The following is an 18,179-nucleotide window of genomic DNA, read 5'->3' on the forward strand; positions in this document are numbered from 1 at the left end:
CCTGTCTACTGCACTGATTCTTATCAAAGCAGATTAATTCCCAGCCAGAGCTGGGATTTTGTTTTTTCCAGGGATTTATGACATTCCCAAACAAGGCCGCGGCCTGGCGGAAGTGGCCACGTTTGTCTCCTGAACCTCTTCAAAATGGGATGGGGCTGTTTTATCCCTCTCTGTGTCTTCGGGAACAGGACCTGGATCCTGTCTGGTGCAGATTCTTATCAAAGCAGATTAATTCCCAGCCAAAGATAAGATTTTGTTACTTTCCAGGGATTTAGTGCATCCAAACAAGGCCGCGGCCTAGCGGAAGTGGCCACGTTTGTCTCCTGAACCTCTTCAAAATGGGATGGGGCTGTTTTATCCCTCCCTGTGTCTTTGGGAACAGGACCTGGATCCTGTCTGCTGCACTGATTCTTATCAAAGCAGATTAATTCCCAGCCAGAGCCGGGTTTTTCTGTGTTTCTAGGGATTTATCACATCACAAACAAGGCCGCGCCCTAGCGGAAGTGGCCACGTTTGTCTCCTGAGCCTCTTCAAAATGGGATGGGGCTGTTTTATCCTTCCCTGTGTCTTTGGGAACAGGACCTGGATGCTGTCTGCTGCACTGATTCTTATCAAAGCAGATTAATTCCCAGCCAGAGCTGGGATTTTGTTTTTTCCAGGGATTTATCACATCACAAACAAGGCCGCGGCCTAGCGGAAGTGTCCACATTTGTCTCCTCAGAACTCCTGAACCTCTTCAAAATGGGATGGGGCTGTTTTATCCCTCCCTGTGTCTTTGGGAACAGGACCTGGATCCTGTCTGGCAGCTTTGGATAATCACCGCCTGCACGGGGAGGGGGTTTGATGTTTCACTTCCATTCATTCCCCCGGCCTTCGGATTGCGTTGCAGCCTGATGGCGTCAGGTTGTTTATTTTTCCTGGAGTGCTTGGCTCCGTCCCGAGCGCGATGGGATCCAACCGGCTCCTCCACGGATCCCTTCTTTGAGAGGCGCCCGCCGGGCTCCGCGGGAATGAGCTAAACCCGGAGTCGAGTTCATTTAAGGATTAAGCGTTTGCAAAATTCCTGTAATTGCCCGGCCAGACCGAAGCCAGGGAATTAAAACCAGGATAACACAACCCTCCCGTGGATATCTGAAGCCCTGATAGCATCAGGACCCGGGGGAGGCCAACAACTTGTGGTTGGAGGAGCCACTGAGGAGATTTTCCTGCTTTACCAGTTGTCAGCTCCTCTCTTTGAAGCCAAGATCCCCCAGTTTGACCAAGGAGAGTCCTGGCTTTGGGAAATCTCCTGCTTCCTCGTCTGGCTGAGGGTCTGAGTTGCTTCCTGGATTTTTTTTTTTTTTTAATTGAGAGGGGAATTGTCACACCTCTAAATTCAGTGTTTCTAGTTACTCTGTAGGAGATGGTGGTAAATAATCCTGGGAAACAACACTGGGTGGGAAGCGGGTCTGGGACGTGGCTGGTGATGTGTTTTCCCCTTTTTAAATCATCCAAGGAAAGTGAGGCTTCCTTTAGGATGTAGAAATCCAGAGAGGAAAAAGCCATGGAATGGTTTGGGTTGGAAAGGGATCTTCAAAACTACCTCATCCCGCTCCCATTCCGTGGGATTCCACACCTTTCCCTATCCCAGCTTGCTCCAAACTCCTGTCCAACCTTTCCTTGGGCACTTCCACGGGTGAGACAGCCGCAGCTTCTCTTGGTTCCCTCCAAAAACATGATTCCTTCCATTTCTTTATCCTCCTTCTTCTTCTTCTTCTTCCCACTCATCCTTTACTTGCGCTTAAATCCCGGAGATAAAGTTCTGGAAACGGATAAAAGTCTGCCGAGGAGAGCACAACCCCCTCTGTGGAATCGGGGAGAGATGCTTTTTTTGTTTGTTGTTTTTTTTTTTTTTGCACGATCAAAAACTCGAGATCCACTCGCTGACGCCGTCGTGGGTGTTGATAAAAGCTCCTTTTCCTCGGGGGCTCTGCTGTTTTCCCTCGGAATCTCCGCGGGGAACGGCACCAGGGCCTGGAGTAACGTCACGGAGAGGAGGAAAATCATCTCCCCTTGGGTGGCCAAGCACTTTCCGACCTCTCCCGATTCCAGTTCTGCTCTGTAAATATTACAGAATATTTAATTTTTTTAGGAGTTGAGTTCTAGCAGGACGCGAAGTGGTTCCTGGGGGAAAAATCCCTTTTAGAGGTGTGGATTTAGGCATCCATCGCTTTCCCAAGGTAGAATTCCTTCCCAATATCCCACCTCAACCCACCCTCTTGCGGTAGGAAGCCATTCCCTCTGTTCTATCACTTTTCCAAAGTGAATTCCCTCTCCAGCTCTCTTCGCTCCCATTTAGTCCCAGGAAGGATTTATCAGGAAATTTATTTATCAGGAGTTATCAGGAAAACTCACAGGCTTGGCTCGCAGAAAATATTTCCAGGCTTTTGAGGAAAAAATCCTCGTCTCCAAAAAAATATATCGGACCTGTGAGCAGAATTTGTATTGCAGTCATTGAAAGTCATTACAGAAATATTTTGGAAGCAATTCCAACCCTTTCCTTGATCCACCAAGTCTGCGCTGGGCTGGGAAAACTCGTTCCACCGGTTGGGATTTGCCGAGTGGAGGAATCTCTGCATTCCCTGCCTCGCTCACATCAAAAAGTTCTCCCGTTTTTCCCGGTTTTGTTGTGTTTTTATTCCCATTAATCCGTGATTTCTGGTGGGTCTCTCCGGGAAGAAAACTGCACATTCCTCACTGGGAGTGGGTGTCCCCGGGGAGTTTTTGGAATCTCCCGGATCCGTGCTGGATGCCTGGGATTTGACAGCAGGGCTGGGCACAGCAAATCGCCTTCCCCGGCGATCAAGGATGAAACGCTCGGAGCGATCCGAAAATTAATGGGATGGGACGGGATGAAATTAATGGGATGGGATGAAGGTCAGGAGGATTCAGGTGCAGACTCAGCTCTTGCTCAACTATTTCAGGCCACGCTCAAGTGGGTTGACACCGTGACCCTCGAGCTTCCAGGCGTTGGTGGAAATTCAACTCCCGGCTTTGATTTGTCGCCGTTCCCTTCCTGCTGCAATTCCAGGCTTTGAGATTCCCGGTGTTTGATCCAGTCCTGAGTTGGTGAGGGTCAAGCTGGTCTTTGCTGTCATCCAGGAAAATGTTGAGATCCCGCGGCGTGAGCAGAAAAAGAGGAGGGATTCTTCCCCTCTGCTGGAATTCCCACCTGGAATTCTACTTCCAGCTCGGGGGTCCGACAGCAAGGAGGATGTGGAGATGGTGGAGCAGATCCAGAGGAGTTGCTCCAAGGGTTGGAGAGAGCTGGGAATGTCCAGCCTGGAGAAGGGAAGGATCCAGGGAAACCTTCCAGTGCCTCAAGGGGCTCCAGGAGAGCTGGAGAGGGACTTGGGATAAGGGATGGAGGGACAGGACACAGGGAATAGCTTCCTGCTTCCAGAGGTCAGGGCTGGATGGGATATTGGCAAGGAATTCTTCCCCATGAGAGTGGGAATTCCACTGGAACAGAATTCCCAGCGAATCTGTGGCTGCCCCTGGATCCCCAGAAATATCCAAAGCCAGAACAAAAACCCCTGGGCCAGAACCCCCGAGACCCCACAAAGATCCTGATCCTTTTTGGAGCGGAATCTCAGCAGGATTTTTGCCGAGTTTAATCAAGACATTTTCCCAAGCAGCATTCACTCCAGCTGACGGATCCCGAATTCCCTGATATCCCTGTAATTAGCAGCAGGCAGCTGACTGGGAGCGGGACAAAAACCCGCTGAATTTGCCTCGTTCTGTGCCGTTATTTCGAGTTATTCATTCGTCCTTCACCCCGGAAGCTCAAGACTCCATAAAATTCCACACTCAGGGAGAAAAAGCGGGATCAGCACTCGGCAATTTCCGGGCTTTTTTTATCCCGGCTCTCCATCCAAATCTCTCCCTGTTTTTTTCGCTCCTGAGCGCTGCAGGATAATTTTCCTGGAGGGATTTGAGTGCAAGGGGCCAAATTCTCCCAGGAAAAGAGCAGATTCCTTTATTTTATCCCGCCCCCTCCGTTCCCACTGGGAATTACGGGGTTTCCGTGACCTATTTCCGTGCCCAAAGCTCGGTATTAAAGAGTTTTATGGGATTAATGAGCGCCCCTCATCTCGTTTTTGTGGATAACCGGGATGAGGTTATGTCATTTCCACTCTTGCTTTCCACGTGGACGGAGAGAAGGATGGGGTGGGATCGTGGAATCACAGAATTTGGGTTGGGATGGGATGTAAAGGATCGTGGAATTCCATCCCCCAACCTTCCCCCATCCCGGGTTGCTCCAAACTGGCCTTGGGCAATTCCAGGGAATTGGCTGCCACGGATTCTCTGGGAATTCCATCCCAGCCCCTCAAAGGGAAGAATTCCTTCCCAAAATCTCATCTCTCCCTTCCCTCTGGCAGTGGGAAGCCATTCCCTGTGTCCTGTCCCTCCATTCCTCATCCAGCTCTCCTGGAGCCCCTTCAGGCACTGAGGTTTCCCTGGATCCTTCTCTTCTCCAGGATGAGAAGGAATCCCATCCCATTCCACCTCATCCTTTTTCCTCCTGCTTCCTCTCAGCGGCTTAGGAAGAACCAAAATGAACAAATTCCAGGTATTTTCCTTCCCCTTTCCTTTTAGGCGTCTCCTTTGATTTTTATTTTTTTTTCTCTTCTATCTTTTTGTGTTTCTCGACGAATTCCCATCCCGATTTTCCTGCCGGTTGCCCTTTCCTCGGGATTCTTCCCCTCATCCCCAAACCTCAGTTTGGGAATGGTCAAAACCCAGTGTAAAAATTCCCTGTTTCGGCAAATCGACGGGAGGGGATTATGATTAAAGGGAAAATCGTGGATAAGGAGCTTTCCAAACACTCTGGTGGTCTCTCATGGATTTGTGGAATTCCCACCTCTCCGGTGCCTCGTGTTTGGATTCTCTTAAATCATTAAAAAGAATTAAAAATAAAAATTAAAAAAAAAAATAGATTAAGATAAGAGCTCAGGCTCTCAGCACTCCTGCCAAATAGGTCAGCCTTTTCCCAGTTGGATGGTTTGGGAAGCAGAGACGTTATTCGGAGTGACTTTTTCCAAGATTTTTTTTTTTTTTTTTTTGAGGAGTTGAAGACAACTGGAAGCCCAAAAGCCGTCGCTCCGAGACTGGAATTTCAGGGATAAAAAAACTGTTTAAAACTGATAAAAAAAATTTTAGGGAAAAACTGTTCCAATTAATCAGGGCCAGGTGAAAACAAATGTTGGTGAAATCCAGGAAAACAAACGACGCATTCCTGGGATTTTCCCCTGGGGGAGGAGCTGCAGGATGGGGACACGGCCTGAAACGAAGGGAAGAGTTGGGAATTGGGGCTGCATAAAATGGGACAGAGATCCCTCCAGGCGTTTCGAGCTGTGGAAAACACCACCGCGAGCTTTTCCCGGAGGAAAAGCTGGAATTGGTTGAGCTGCTGCTGTTGGATTTGGGGTTTTTTGTGGTTTGGGGTTGTTTTTTGGGATTTTTTTTTTTGCCAGGAATACAGCGAGGAAGGAATGTCTGGGCATGGAATGTCTGGATATGGAACCTCCAGGATATGGAATGTCAGCGCAGCGTCACAACCTCTGTCAGATGAGGTTGGGAATGTCCAGCCTGGAGAAGGGAAGGATCCAAGGAGATCTCAGGGCTCCTTCCTGAGGCTTGGAGAGGGGCTTGGGATGGAGGGACAGGACACAGGGAATGTCTTCCCGCTGGGAAAGGGGAGTTTTGGGTGGGATATTGGTAAGGAATTCCACCCTGTGAGGGCGGTGAGGGGCTGGGATGGAATTCCCAGAGAAGCTGTGGTTGCTCCATCCCTGGGATTGTCCAAGGTTGGGCAGGGCTTGGAGCAGCCTGGGATAGGAGAAGATGTTCCTGCCCTTGGGGAAAAAGAGGATCTTGAAGGTTCTTCCCAACCAAACCATTCCGTGGTTCTTAAGGCTCAGGAGGCCGGATTAAAAAACTTATTTTTCCAGAAGGACCTTTTGGAATTGTGCACGGATAATCATGGAATGGTTTGGGTGGGAGTGGACCTTAAAGCCCACCCAGTTCCACCCTTTTCCATGGACAGGGACGCCTCCCACTATCCCAGGCTGCTCCAAGCCCCATCCAACCTGGCCTAGGACACTTCCATGGATGGGACAGCCATGGAATTCTCTGGGAATTCCATCCCAGCACCTCCCCACCGGCATCAAACACATTTTCCTTCTATCTCCTCAGAATATTTTTCTTTTTTTAGTATAAATCCATAAATCCCGTGTCTCATCCAGGCCATTATCAGACTCTCTGGAATTCCTCTGCCTGGAAGGAATAATAATAATAATAATTCTAAAAAGCCTCTTTCAGGAAATAATTCATTTATGCCACGGCTCCTTCCAGCTGAGAGAATCCTTCCAGCTCCCAATCCCTTCCCCTGCTGTAATTTTAATTTCGTGTTAAACCACTCCAGATAAATCGTCGCTCCGAAAAATTTTTTAGGCGGAAAGAGGAAGGAACACGGAGCATTAAAAATGGATCACGCGGCAGTGTCACTTCTGGACTCCTCGCCTGAGCTATTAAATATTCAGGATTCGAATTCCCAGATTTTATCTTGGTTTCTCCACGGCTCTGAGGCTTTCCAGGTCTTTTCCAAACCGCTTTTTCCTGGGGAGAAAAACAGGATTTTACCTTGCAGGGCAAGGGGGGACTTCTGCTTGTGTCAAGTCTTTCTTTTTTACCAAATTTTTTTAATTTTTTTTTTTTTTTTTTTAATTTTTGGAGTCTTCCTGAACCATCTGCTGCAGCTGTGAGTTCAGAACTAAAGCACAGTGAGGTCGAACTTCCCTTTTTTTTATTTTTTCCGGTTGTTTTTTTTGGTTTTTTTTCCCTGAAAAATAATTAAGGGGGAAAAAAAACCCCAAAAAAGGCGGATCCGAGGCCGGTCTTGTTTTAAATAGAAAAATTAGGGAATAACTCGTGGGATCTCCCCCTGGTTGTGACGACCCAATTCAGGTTCTCTGAGGAGCCCTGAAGTGGAAAGATCAGAAACTTTCCATAGTGGGGGAAAAAAAATAAAAAAGTAAGGGGGAACAAAAAGAGAAAAACCCCAAATAACATCACAAAAAAAAAAAAAAAAAAAAAAAAAAAAAAAAGTGAGGGAGGAAGAAGAGAAAATCCCAAAATAACACCACCAAAAAAAAAGAGGGAACAAAAAGAGAAAAACCCCAAAATAACACCACCAAAAAAAAGGGGGGAACAAAAAGAGAGGACCCCAAATAACACCACCAAAAGAAAAAAAAAAAAAAAAGGAGGGGGGAACAAAAAGAGAAAATCCCAAAATAACACCACCAAATAAAAAGAAAAAAAAAAGGGGGAACAAAAAAAAGAGAGGACCCCAAATAACACCACCAAAAAACCCCCCAAAAAATCCAAAAAAAACCCAACAACAAAAACCCTTGTTTCCCATCTCCCAACGAATTAAAAACTCCCCTGAAAAAAAAAAAAAAACCCGGAGAAGAACTCCTCTGTGGTTCCTCTCTGTTGCAAAATCCCGGGGGAGGCCGGATCGGGGAGGGCAGCGCCGTCACCCACACGGCTCCGGAGGGGAGGGCTCTCTGCCAGAACCCTCTGGAGAATTCCTTCTCCTTGGGGAAAGGCGTGCGGAGGCTCGCGCTCGGATTTGGGAATCGCCACCCCTCCCCAAAAATCCCAAACCCTTCGGGGTGGATGAGGAAGAGGAGAGAAGGTGGTCCCGGAGTGTCCTGAGGAGCCCCCGGAGGGATGGTGGGAGATGGCAGATGAAGGAAGGATGGGATCTCTCCGTGGAAGGAGGTGGGAGCCGCCGGCAGCGGGATTGGCGCCGGCGTTTGGGGGTTGTTTTCGGTTTTATTTTTTTTGGCAGGTTTGGGATTTTCTTCTTGGGTGACGCTCCGGGAGGAGAAAAAACTTGGATAACGAAAGGTGGAATCGTTGAGTGGTTCGGGTTGGAAAGGGGGTTTAAAGCTCATGGAATTTCACCCCGTTACCGCTTCCCACCTTCCAAAACTCCAAGCCTCATCCCAACTGGCCTTGGACACTTCCAGGGATGAATTCTCTAGGAATCCCATTCCAGGGCCTTCCCACTCTCCCAGGGAAGAATTTCCTCTCTAATTTCCCACTCAAACTCGTCTTCCTGCTGCCCCAAAACCTCCTCGGTGCCGCCCCGCAGGTGCGTGGGGCCGTAATTCCCAAACTTCCCCTCTTTGAAGCTGGAATCAGCCTCAGGGAGAGTGGGAATGACGGAAGGAGGGGACACCCAGAGTCCCTTTTCCTGGGCAACTGGAGCAATTTGGACAGCGGGGGCTTCGGGACTGAAATTCCTGCGGAGCACAATTTTCCTGCTGGTTTTGGTGCTGATTATCCATATTTTTTTTCCCTCTCTTGATGTTTTGATTAGGATTACGGATCCGGGGGGAATTCCTGCTTAAAGCCAGGCAGGAGAATGTCAAATATCCCTTCGTGTTTAATTCTTCCCGTTAAATCCTTGTGCTTGCGTGGTCAACTCCCGGATACACCCCGGACCGACGGATTTTGGGAATGGTTACGGATTATTGGGAGCAGAACACTCCCTGGCAGTGGGGTGGGGGAGGAACAGCTTTATCCAAGCCCTTTTCCATGCAAGAGCGAGGATGGAAAAGGGCTGGGAGGAACACTGAAGGCTCTGTTCCCCGTCCCGACGGATGCGGTCAAGGGTTCGGCACGGAATTATCCCGGAGGCGACGGGATCCTCTGGAAAAGGCTACAAAACTCCCAGAGCTGCCCCGAGCCCTTTCCATTGCTAAATCTGCTCTACCCTAATTTATGCTAATGAGGGGGAGCTCTCATCCCGTCGTCTCTCAAGCCCTTCCACGGCGTGTGTCACCGTCTGGAATGCTTTGCTCGGGATAAGGGAATGTTTTCCCGGTGAGCTGGGACCAGGGGAATGAGCTGGGGGGTTGTTTTGGGTTTTTTTTTTTATTTTTTTGGTGCTCTCAATTCGAGAGCCTTTTTTAAAAAAGTGCCCTTCTGATCAAGAGGGGTTTTGATGCCGTAATTAAAAACACGGAGTTAATTCGGGATGTAAATTCGCCGGGAAAAATCCGGAGCCGAGAGAACTTGGGAGAGACCAAAGCGCTTTTTTTTTTTTTTTTTTTTGTCTATTGTAATTAGGGGTGTGGCGCTTAAGGAATATTAATTAGCCCCACGGCAGTGGCGGGGGGAGAGAGGTTGAGGAGCCAGAAAAATGCTGCCTCCGCCTCCTAATTCCCAGTGGGAATTCAGGAGCTGCCGGATGAGCCAAACCCGGGAGACTTGGGAAGGGTGTCCCCCGTGCTCCTCCTTTAAAAACAAACAAACAAAACGGGAAAAAAAAAAAAAGAAACCCCAAATAAATCCAATTTCGGGAGCTGGGCGCGACTTTCTGTGGAGTTTAAATCCGTGGGTTTAAAGTCCCTGGGAATTGTGGCGGTTGGTTCCGTTGGAACGGCGGATTTGGGATTTTTTCTGTGGCTGGAAGAGTGACTTGGGACAGAGGACGGAGGGGAAAAGATGGGGACAGAGGGTCAAGTTTAGGCAAATCTTTTAAAAATTTTGAATAGTTTACAGCAAATTAATCACGGACTGGGGCCAGGTTGGGACCTCGAATGATCCAAGGTTTTTTTTGGGAATGGGGAAAGTGTAGGAAAATCTCTTCAGACCAGAGTTTTGGAAATTAAAGAAACCAGAAAATCCGAATAAAAGCTGATTTTTAAAAGGGCAAACTGAAAGATCCAGGTGATTGTCCCAGCAGCCTGGGGTGTTTTTTTTGGAAAAAAAAGTGTTGGATGGTTGGAAAATATTAATAAATGAGAGGAAAACAGGCTGGGAAAGGTGGGAATGTCCAGCCTGGAGATGGGAAGGATCCATGGAGAGCTCAGAGCCTTTTCCAGGGGCCTAAAAGGGCACCAGGGGAGCTGGAGAGGGACTTTGATTTCCCACTGCCAGAGGAGAGGGATATTTGGAATATTGGGAAGCAATTCTTCCCTCTTCGTGGCTGGGAATAAAATTCCCTTTTTTTTTTTTTTCCCTGAGCTTTCCACTAGCAACTTCTCAAAAGGAAAGAAATCCTTTCCTAGGAAAAGCTGTGGATATTATTTCTCTTTTTACCTTGAAGCCAATCCAGGGAATTCCCAAATCCTACGCTCTCCGGAATAAGAGATGAGTTTGATACTCGTGGCACCTGAGATCCTGTTTTTGGAGTTGGTGTTTTTATTTTTTTTTTTTAGGAAATAACTCATTTGGATTTTTTTTTTTTATAACTCGTTTCCCTGGCAGCTGCTCCCTGTTTTACTCAGGGATTTGATTATCCCAGTTTTTCCTCCTGCGCCGCCTTCGGAGCCAGTGGGGAGCCATGGAAGGGGACAGGGGACAGGAGATGTCCCTGGTGTCACCACGGTCTCCTCCCTTCGCTTCCTGCTTCCTGTCCTAGATCCAAACTTGGCTCCGACGTCTCCTTATCTCATAAGATTTCAGGAGGAAAACCTCAAGTTTGCGATCGAAACATTGGGTTTGGGATAAAAACTTCAGATTTAGGATCAAAATCTCAGGTTTGGGATAAAAACTTCAGATTTAGGATCAAAACCTCAGGTTTGGGGCCAAAACTTCAGATTTCAGGATCAAAACCTCAGATTTGAGGTAAAAACTTCAGATTTAGGACAAAATCCTGAGGTTTAGGGTCAAAACTTCAGATTTTAGGAGCAAAACCTCAGGTTTGGGGTTAAAACTTCAGATTTAGGATGAAACCTTCAGATTTGGGGTAAAAACTTCAGATTTCAGGATCAAAACCTCAGGTTTGGGGTAAAAACTTCAGGTTTAGGATCAAAACCTCAGGTTTAGGATCAAAAGTTCTGATTTTAGGAGCAAAACCTCAGGTTTGGGGTTAAAACTTCAGATTTAGGATGAAACCTTAGATTTAGGGTAAAAACTTCAGATTTAGGATCAGAAGCTCAGGTTTGGGATAAAAACTTCAGATTTTAGGATCAAAATCTCAGATTTGGGGTAAAACCTTCAGATTTCAGGATAAAAATCTCAGGTTTGGGGTTAGAACTTCAGATTTAGGATCAAAACCTCAGGTTTGGGGTCAAAACTTCAGATTTTAGGACCAAAACCTCAGGTTTAGGGTCAAAAGTTCAGATTTTAGGACCAAAACCTCAGGTTTGGGGTAAAAACTTCAGATTTCAGGATAAAAATCTCAGGTTTGGGGTATAAACTTCAGATTTGGGACGAAACCCTCAAGTTTAGGGTCAAAACTTCAGATTTTAGGATCAAAACCTTAGATTTGGGGTAAAAACTTCAGATTTAGGATCAGAAGCTCAGATTTGGGGTAAAAACTTCAGATTTAGGATGAAACCCTCAGATTTGGGGTAAAAACTTCAGATTTTAGGGCCAAAACCTCAGGTTTGGGGTTAGAACTTCAGATTTAGGATAAAAACCTCAGGTTTGGGTTAAAAACTTCAGATTTTAGGACCAAAACCTCAGGTTTCATGTTTGGAGCCTTGGACCAGTTGGACTCAAGTTAATTTACGGAATTGTGGAATCTGTGAGGTCCAAAAATACTTCCAGGATTCTCGAATCCAGCCCCACCACGGCCCCGATTTCCACCTCCAGGGATGGTGAATTCCCATTCCAAAGTCTAATCCCACTTCCTGCAAGGAAAAATTCCAGCCAATCTCCAACTTTTCCAGGTTTAGGGCGGAGGAAGGTTGGATGTGTCCTCAGGGATGTGGCAAAAGTGGGAAAACACCAACGATGGAATGGTCTGCGATTATTTGGAGCGTTTGGGAATGACCTGGCTCGGCATTCCAACGGGGAAAAGTTCCCTGGGAGCCTCCAGGGCTGTGGGAATTGGTGGAAAACGGGGAATCCCGTGGAATCAAGGAGTTGGTGGGGTTTGGAGGTCGTCTCGTCCACCCCTCAGGAGCAGGGCTGTGTCCAGACACAAAAAATCCAGGAATTCGTGAGAATGGGAAGAGCCATTGGATGATCCTTTGTCAGCTCTGTCCTGAGGTCATTAGTGTGGCACTAACGAACATAATCTCATTAATGAGGAGGCAAAAAAAAAAAAAAACCTCAGGAATTGATTCCCGGAAGTTGGAACACCGAGGATTCCGCGTGTTCTCCCTGTGGGGGAAGATCAAGGGATCAGCCTTGGGAATAAATGATCCCATCTGGGAGCTCCGAGTCCTGCCTCGGCACTTCCAGGGATCCAGGGGCAGCCAAGAATTCTCTGGGAATTCCATCCCAGCCCCTCATCGCCCTCACAGCCAAGAATTCCTTTCCAATATCCCACCTGAATTTCCACTTTCCCGCAGAGAAGCCATTCCCTGTGTCCTGTCCTGATGGAGAAATTCCAGGCCACGCTCTTTGTCCCTAAGGGATGGGAGGGATGAGGCCCTTTTTAGGATCCAGATCCGGGTGGGAATTTCAACAGGATCAACAATTCCAGGCTTAATAAATTCCTTTGGTTTTTGGCTCTGGTGTGGGAGCAAAAAAACCCTTCATCAAACCGTGGAAATTCCATGGAAATTTCATGGAAAAGCTTCCTCAAATGCTCAAACCCATGGTTTGGGTTGGAAGGGAAAAAATCCCTATCCCAGGATGCTCCAACCTGGCCTTGGACAATTCCAGGGATTGGGCAGCCGCAGATTCTCTGGGAATTCCATCCCAGCCCCTCAGCGCCCTCACAGGGAAGAATTCCTTCCCAATATCCCACCCAAAACTCTGTTTTCCCAGTGGGAAGCCATTCCCTGTGTCCTGTCCCTCCATCCCTTGTCCCAAATCCTTCTCCAGCTCTCCTGGAGCCCTTTCAGGCTCCTGGAAGGAGCTCCGAGGTTTTCCTGGATTTTTCTCCAGGTGAACATTCCCAACTCTCCCAGCCTGGCTCCGAACAGGCCCCGACCTCCTGCTCTGCCCATCCACCCCGTGGATAAAACATCGGGAAGAGAAGGATTTCCAGTGGAATGCCGTGGTCTGGGAATGGGATGAGGTTCCCACGGCGCCGGGGACTGGGAAAGATGGAGAAATTCCAGGCCACGCTCTTTGTCCCTAAGGCATGGGAGGGATGAGGCCCTTTTTAGGATCCAGATCCGGGTGGGAGTTTCAACAGGATCAACAATTCCAGGCTTAATAAATTCCTTTGGTTTTTGGCTCTGGTAGAGGGGAAAAAAACCCTTCATCAAACCGTGGAAATTCCATGAAAATTTCATGGAAAAGCTTCCTCGAATGCTCAAATCCATGGTTTGGGTTGGAAGGGAAAAAATCCCTATTCCAGGATGCTCCAACCTGGCCTTGGACAATTCCAAGGATCCAGGGGCAGCCGCAGATTCTCTGGGAATTCCATCCCAGCCCCTCAGCACCCTCACAGGGAAGAATTCCTTCCCAATATCCCACCCAAAACTCTGTTTTCCCAGTGGGAAGCCATTCCCTGTGTCCTGTCCCTCCATCCCTTCTCCCAAATCCTTCTCCAGCTCTCCTGGAGCCCCTTTAGGCTCCTGGAAGGAGCTCCAAGGTTTCCCTGGATCCTTCTCCAGGCTGGACATTCCCAGCTCTCCCAGCCTGGCTCCAGCCCTTGGAGCATCTCCGTGGCCTCCTCTGGAATTGCTCCAGCAGCTCCACATCCTCCCAATGTTGGATCCTGGAGCTGGATGCAGAATTCCAGGTGGGAATTCCAGCAGAGAGGAAGAATTCCCTCCTCTTTTCCCATCCCGGTCGCAGCCACAGAGATAATTTTATCCCCATTGGATAAAATGGGATCGGGATCACTCCCCCTCCTCCTTCCTGTGCTTTCCAAGTATTTCCCTGCCTGACTCGACTAATAAATATCCAGGATTTATGGTAATTAATTCCGAACATGCCCTGGAGTTGTCCAGGTGCCTGGAGTGTCACTCCCGGGGCGCTCGGAATTAATTTGGGATTTATTCCATGCCTGGGCTCGACACGGAAGTGCCCCGTGTCTTCGGCACATTCCCAGCCTTTTCCTGGAATGCTGAGCCATGGGAATCAGAGGGAAGCGATTTGCATTCAGCTGCCTAACGAAGCTGTGGAAAATCAGGGAATTAAACGACTCTGGGAGAGGTGGAGGTTGAGGAGGGATGAGAATTCCCGTGATCCGAAGGCATTGGGAATCCTGAATCCCGCCTCGAGGGGTTCCAAGAGAGCTGGAAAAGGGATTTTGGGCAAAGGGATGGAGGGACAGGAGGCAGGGAATGGTTTGAACTGGCAGAGGGAATTCGGGATGTTGGGAAGGAATTCTTCACTGGGAGGGTCAGTGAGGGGTTGGGATGGAATTTTCCAGGAATCTGTGGCTGCCCCATCCCTGGGATTTTCCAAGGCCGGGTTGGACGGGGTTTGGATTGACCTGGGATAACGGGAGGTGTCCCTGCCCATGGAAAAGGATGGGATGGGATCATCTTCCAAGGTTTTCTCCCAAACCAAACCATTCCATGATTCCGTGAACTTCACCTCCCGGCTGCAGATTCCGCAAATATTCCCAAAAAAAATTATGGTTCTGCCTGGGAAAAAAAAAAAAAAAAAAAAAAAAAACAGGGAAGTATCCATGAAATGTGTGGAAACAAGGAAGGGACGTGCACTTCCTGGGAATTCTTTGCCAGACCCTGCAAAAATTCCTGCAGGGAAAGGTGCCACAGGGAATTATTTTCAGCCGGGGGGGGGAAATCTGTGACTCGGAGTGTCAAAAATTCAGGATTTTTGCTGGGAAAATCCTTAGGAAATGCCGGCCTGATTCCCTTCTCCACCATGTAATTCCTCATGTCTCCATCCTGTATTCCTTCCCTTTTTCCCTTTTTTATTTATTTGTCCAGGATTTTTCCTTGCTTAACATCCTTTATTCCCTGCCTTCTATCCAAAAAAAAAAGAAAAATCCACTCGGGATGATGCAGGATCTCTTGAGGAACTTTTAAAGTCAGGAGTTTTCCAGGTGGGAATTCCAGGTGGGAATTCCAGGTGGGAATTCCAGGCTCACCCACATGGCTCATCCCTCGCTGTTGGGATTTGGGGTTCTCCTGACGAAAAGCCACGGGAATTTAACGGAGCTGCCAAGATTCCAACCTGATTTTCCTGCTTGTTTTCCTGTCATTCCAACAGCTGGGAATGTCGGGATGAGTTTTTTTGGGATATTGGAGGAGCCCTGCATGTTTCCAGCCCAGGAAGTTTTTGGGATATCCGCAAAAAGTGGGTGGGGAAAAAGAAAAAACAGGAATTGGCGCTATCGGAGCCATCGATCCAGTTCGCTTGAGGAAAATGAGTTATTAAGGGGATTTGGGTAATTAAAAGTCGTTATCAATTAAGAGCTGATAACGAGTTCTGCCACGGGGCTTTTCTTATCAGGGCCCTCTCCGGAACGAATCCGGGCCCACCAAGGACGACGATGACGTCGGATTGGGGCCTTTTTAGGGGAGCAAAATCTCAGGTTTGGGATCAAAAGCTCAGGTTTGGGATCAAAACTGAAGATTTAGGATCAAAACCTCTGATTTTAGGATTAAAACCTGAAGTTTGGCATCCAAACCTGAAGTTTGGGATCAAAACATCAAATTGCAGGAGCAAAGCCTAAGATTTCAGGAGGAAAAGCTCAGGATTGGGATCAAAAGCTCAGGATTGGGATCAAAAGCTCAGGTTTGGGATCAAAACTGAAGATTTAGGATCAAAACCTCTGATTTTAGGATTAAAACCTGAAGTTTGGCATCCAAACCTGAAGTTTGGGATCAAAACATCAAATTTCAGGAGCAAAGCCTAAGATTTCAGGAGGAAAACCTCAGGATTGGGATCAAAAGCTCTGGACTGGGATCAAAAGCACAGGATTGGGACCGAAAGCTCAGGTTTGGAATCCAAAACTCAGGATTAGGATCAAAACTTCAGGACTGGGATAAAAACCTTGTGTTTGGGATCAAAATTTAAGATTTAGGATCAAAACCTCTGATTTCAGGATCAAAACCTGAAGTTTGGCATCCAAACCTGAAGTTTGGGATCAAAAGATCAAATTTCAGGAGCAAAGCCTAAGATTTCAGGAGGAAAACCTCAGGATTGGGATCAAAAGCTCAGGATTGGGATCAAAAGCTTATGTTTGGGATCGAAAGCTCAGGTTTGGGATCAAAAGCTCAGGTTTGGAATCCAAAACTCAGGATTAGGATCAAAACTTCAGGACTGGGATAAAAACCTTGTGTTTGGGATCAAAATTTAAGATTTAGGATCAAAACCTCTGATTTCAGGATTAAAACCTGAAGTTTGGCATCCAAACCTGAAGTTTGGGATCAAAAGATCAAATTTCAGGAGCAAAGCCTAAGATTTCAGGAGGAAAACCTCAGGATTGGGATCAAAAGCTCAGGTTTGGGATCAAAACTTCAGGATTGGGATCAAAACTTCAGGTTTTAGGATCTAAACCTCATGTTTGGGATTGAAACTTAAGATTTAGGATCAAAACCTCTGATTTTAGGATCAAACCCTCAAGTTTGGCATCCAGACCTGAAGTTCGGGATCCAAACGTCAAATTTCAGGAGCAAAGCCTAAGATTTCAGAGGGAAAACCTCAGGTTTGGGATCAAAAGCTCAGGATTGGGATCAAAACTTAAGGTTTTAGGATTCAAACCTCTGATTTTAGATTCCAAACCTCAGATTTTAGGATCCAAACCTCAGCTTTAGGACCAAAAAACTCCGATTTCAAGACCAAAACCTCAATCTTGGGATCAAACCCTCACGTTCTGGGATCCAAACCCTCAGATTCGGGATCCAAACCTCGATTTTTAAATCCCAGGAGCGTTTTCCTTCCATCTCCGACTCGGAATTGGGGTTTTTTTTTCCTCCGTTTATTGCCGACGCAATTCCGCGCAAGCTGATGCCGATCCCTCTATGGGAAAAAAAACCCACGGATATTATCCCAAAAAAAAAAAACGAAAAAGCTTTTCTTGGGCTCCCAGCAGGAGCGAGGAATTACCCCAGGAGCTGCCACAGGGAAGGAGGAGCCGCTGCCACTCCAAGCCCGGAATAATTTTCGGGGCGGCGCCGACGGAAACATCAGATTTTGCTCCGGGAATGTTTTTTTTCTCCCAGGGTGCCCAGCAGCAGGCAGAGCCCGGAATAACTCGGGATGAATGGAAAATTCAGGAGGTTGGAGGCCTCTGTGATGGTTTTTTATATTTTTTTTTTTCCCCTCCTCGTTTCTTTTGTGTTTAATCCCGAATTAACGAGCGCGGCTCTTTTATTCCCCGCGTGGCTCTCCCGGAATTCCGGGGGAGGAGGAGGAGGAACAGGAACAAAAGCCGTGAGCCATGGATATAATTTTGGGATCAGCACGGAGCCGTTGATAAAAAGTGATTGCGCCCCAGCCCGCTTCCAAACCTTGGAAAAAAAATGGGATTTAATGGCGCCTTTTTGCCGATCCGACTCCTCCAGAGGGTTTGGATCCTCGGAGCTGCCAAGAGTTAAATGTTTGATGGGCCCCGTCGATCCCATGGGAATGGGATGGACACAAAATCTCCATGAATGGGATCGACAGCTGGGATTGAGGCTCCCAAGGAAACCCCGAGGAGGCTGCGGCCGATTCCTTGGGATTTGGGATGTGACGGATGCAGGAGGTTCCAGAAGAGTGGAGACTGTGGGCGTCTCTTCCTGATGTTCTCCAGAGGATCCCTTCCACTCCGGAATATTCTGTTATTGCCTCGGCACGGCTGGAGAATTCCTTTTTGACCAAAAAAAAGAAAAAAAAAACGGGATTTCGGCATCCCGGATCCTCTCCTGGACGAACAAGGCTGGAGGGAAATATGGAAAATTCCTCCTGCTGCTGGAGGAGCTGGTCCTTTCCTTCCTGGATCCAGGCTGGGGGATGAAGGGATGGAGAGCGGTTCCAAGGAGAAGGAATTCCGGGTGTTGGCGGGTGAAAAATGGGATAAGCCCCATCTGTGTGCGTTCACATCCCGGAAATTCCCAATGTCCCTGGCTCATCCCACGGCAGCGAAACAGGAAAGGAGGGAATTCTGCCCCTCTGACCTGCTCAGGTGAGGTCCCACCTGGAATTCTGCATCCAACAGCAGGAGAACGTGGAGCTGCTGGAGCAATTCCAGAGGAGGCCACGGAGATGCTCCAAGGGATGGAGAGAGGCTGGGAGAGCTGGGAATATTC

The 18,179-nt window shown here is 47.8% G+C and overlaps 1 protein-coding gene across 1 annotated transcript in view; it reads left to right on the top strand.

Moving 5' to 3' along the window:
- The window catches only part of LOC136361290 (rho GTPase-activating protein 39-like), a 68,764-nt gene that overhangs the window by 33,527 nt on the left and 17,058 nt on the right, over positions 1 to 18,179 (top strand). The gene's annotated exons all lie outside the window — the stretch shown is intronic.

This window comes from Sylvia atricapilla, chromosome 1 (assembly GCF_009819655.1).
Source record: "Sylvia atricapilla isolate bSylAtr1 chromosome 1, bSylAtr1.pri, whole genome shotgun sequence".
In the NCBI taxonomy this organism is placed as follows: Eukaryota; Metazoa; Chordata; class Aves; order Passeriformes; family Sylviidae; genus Sylvia; species Sylvia atricapilla.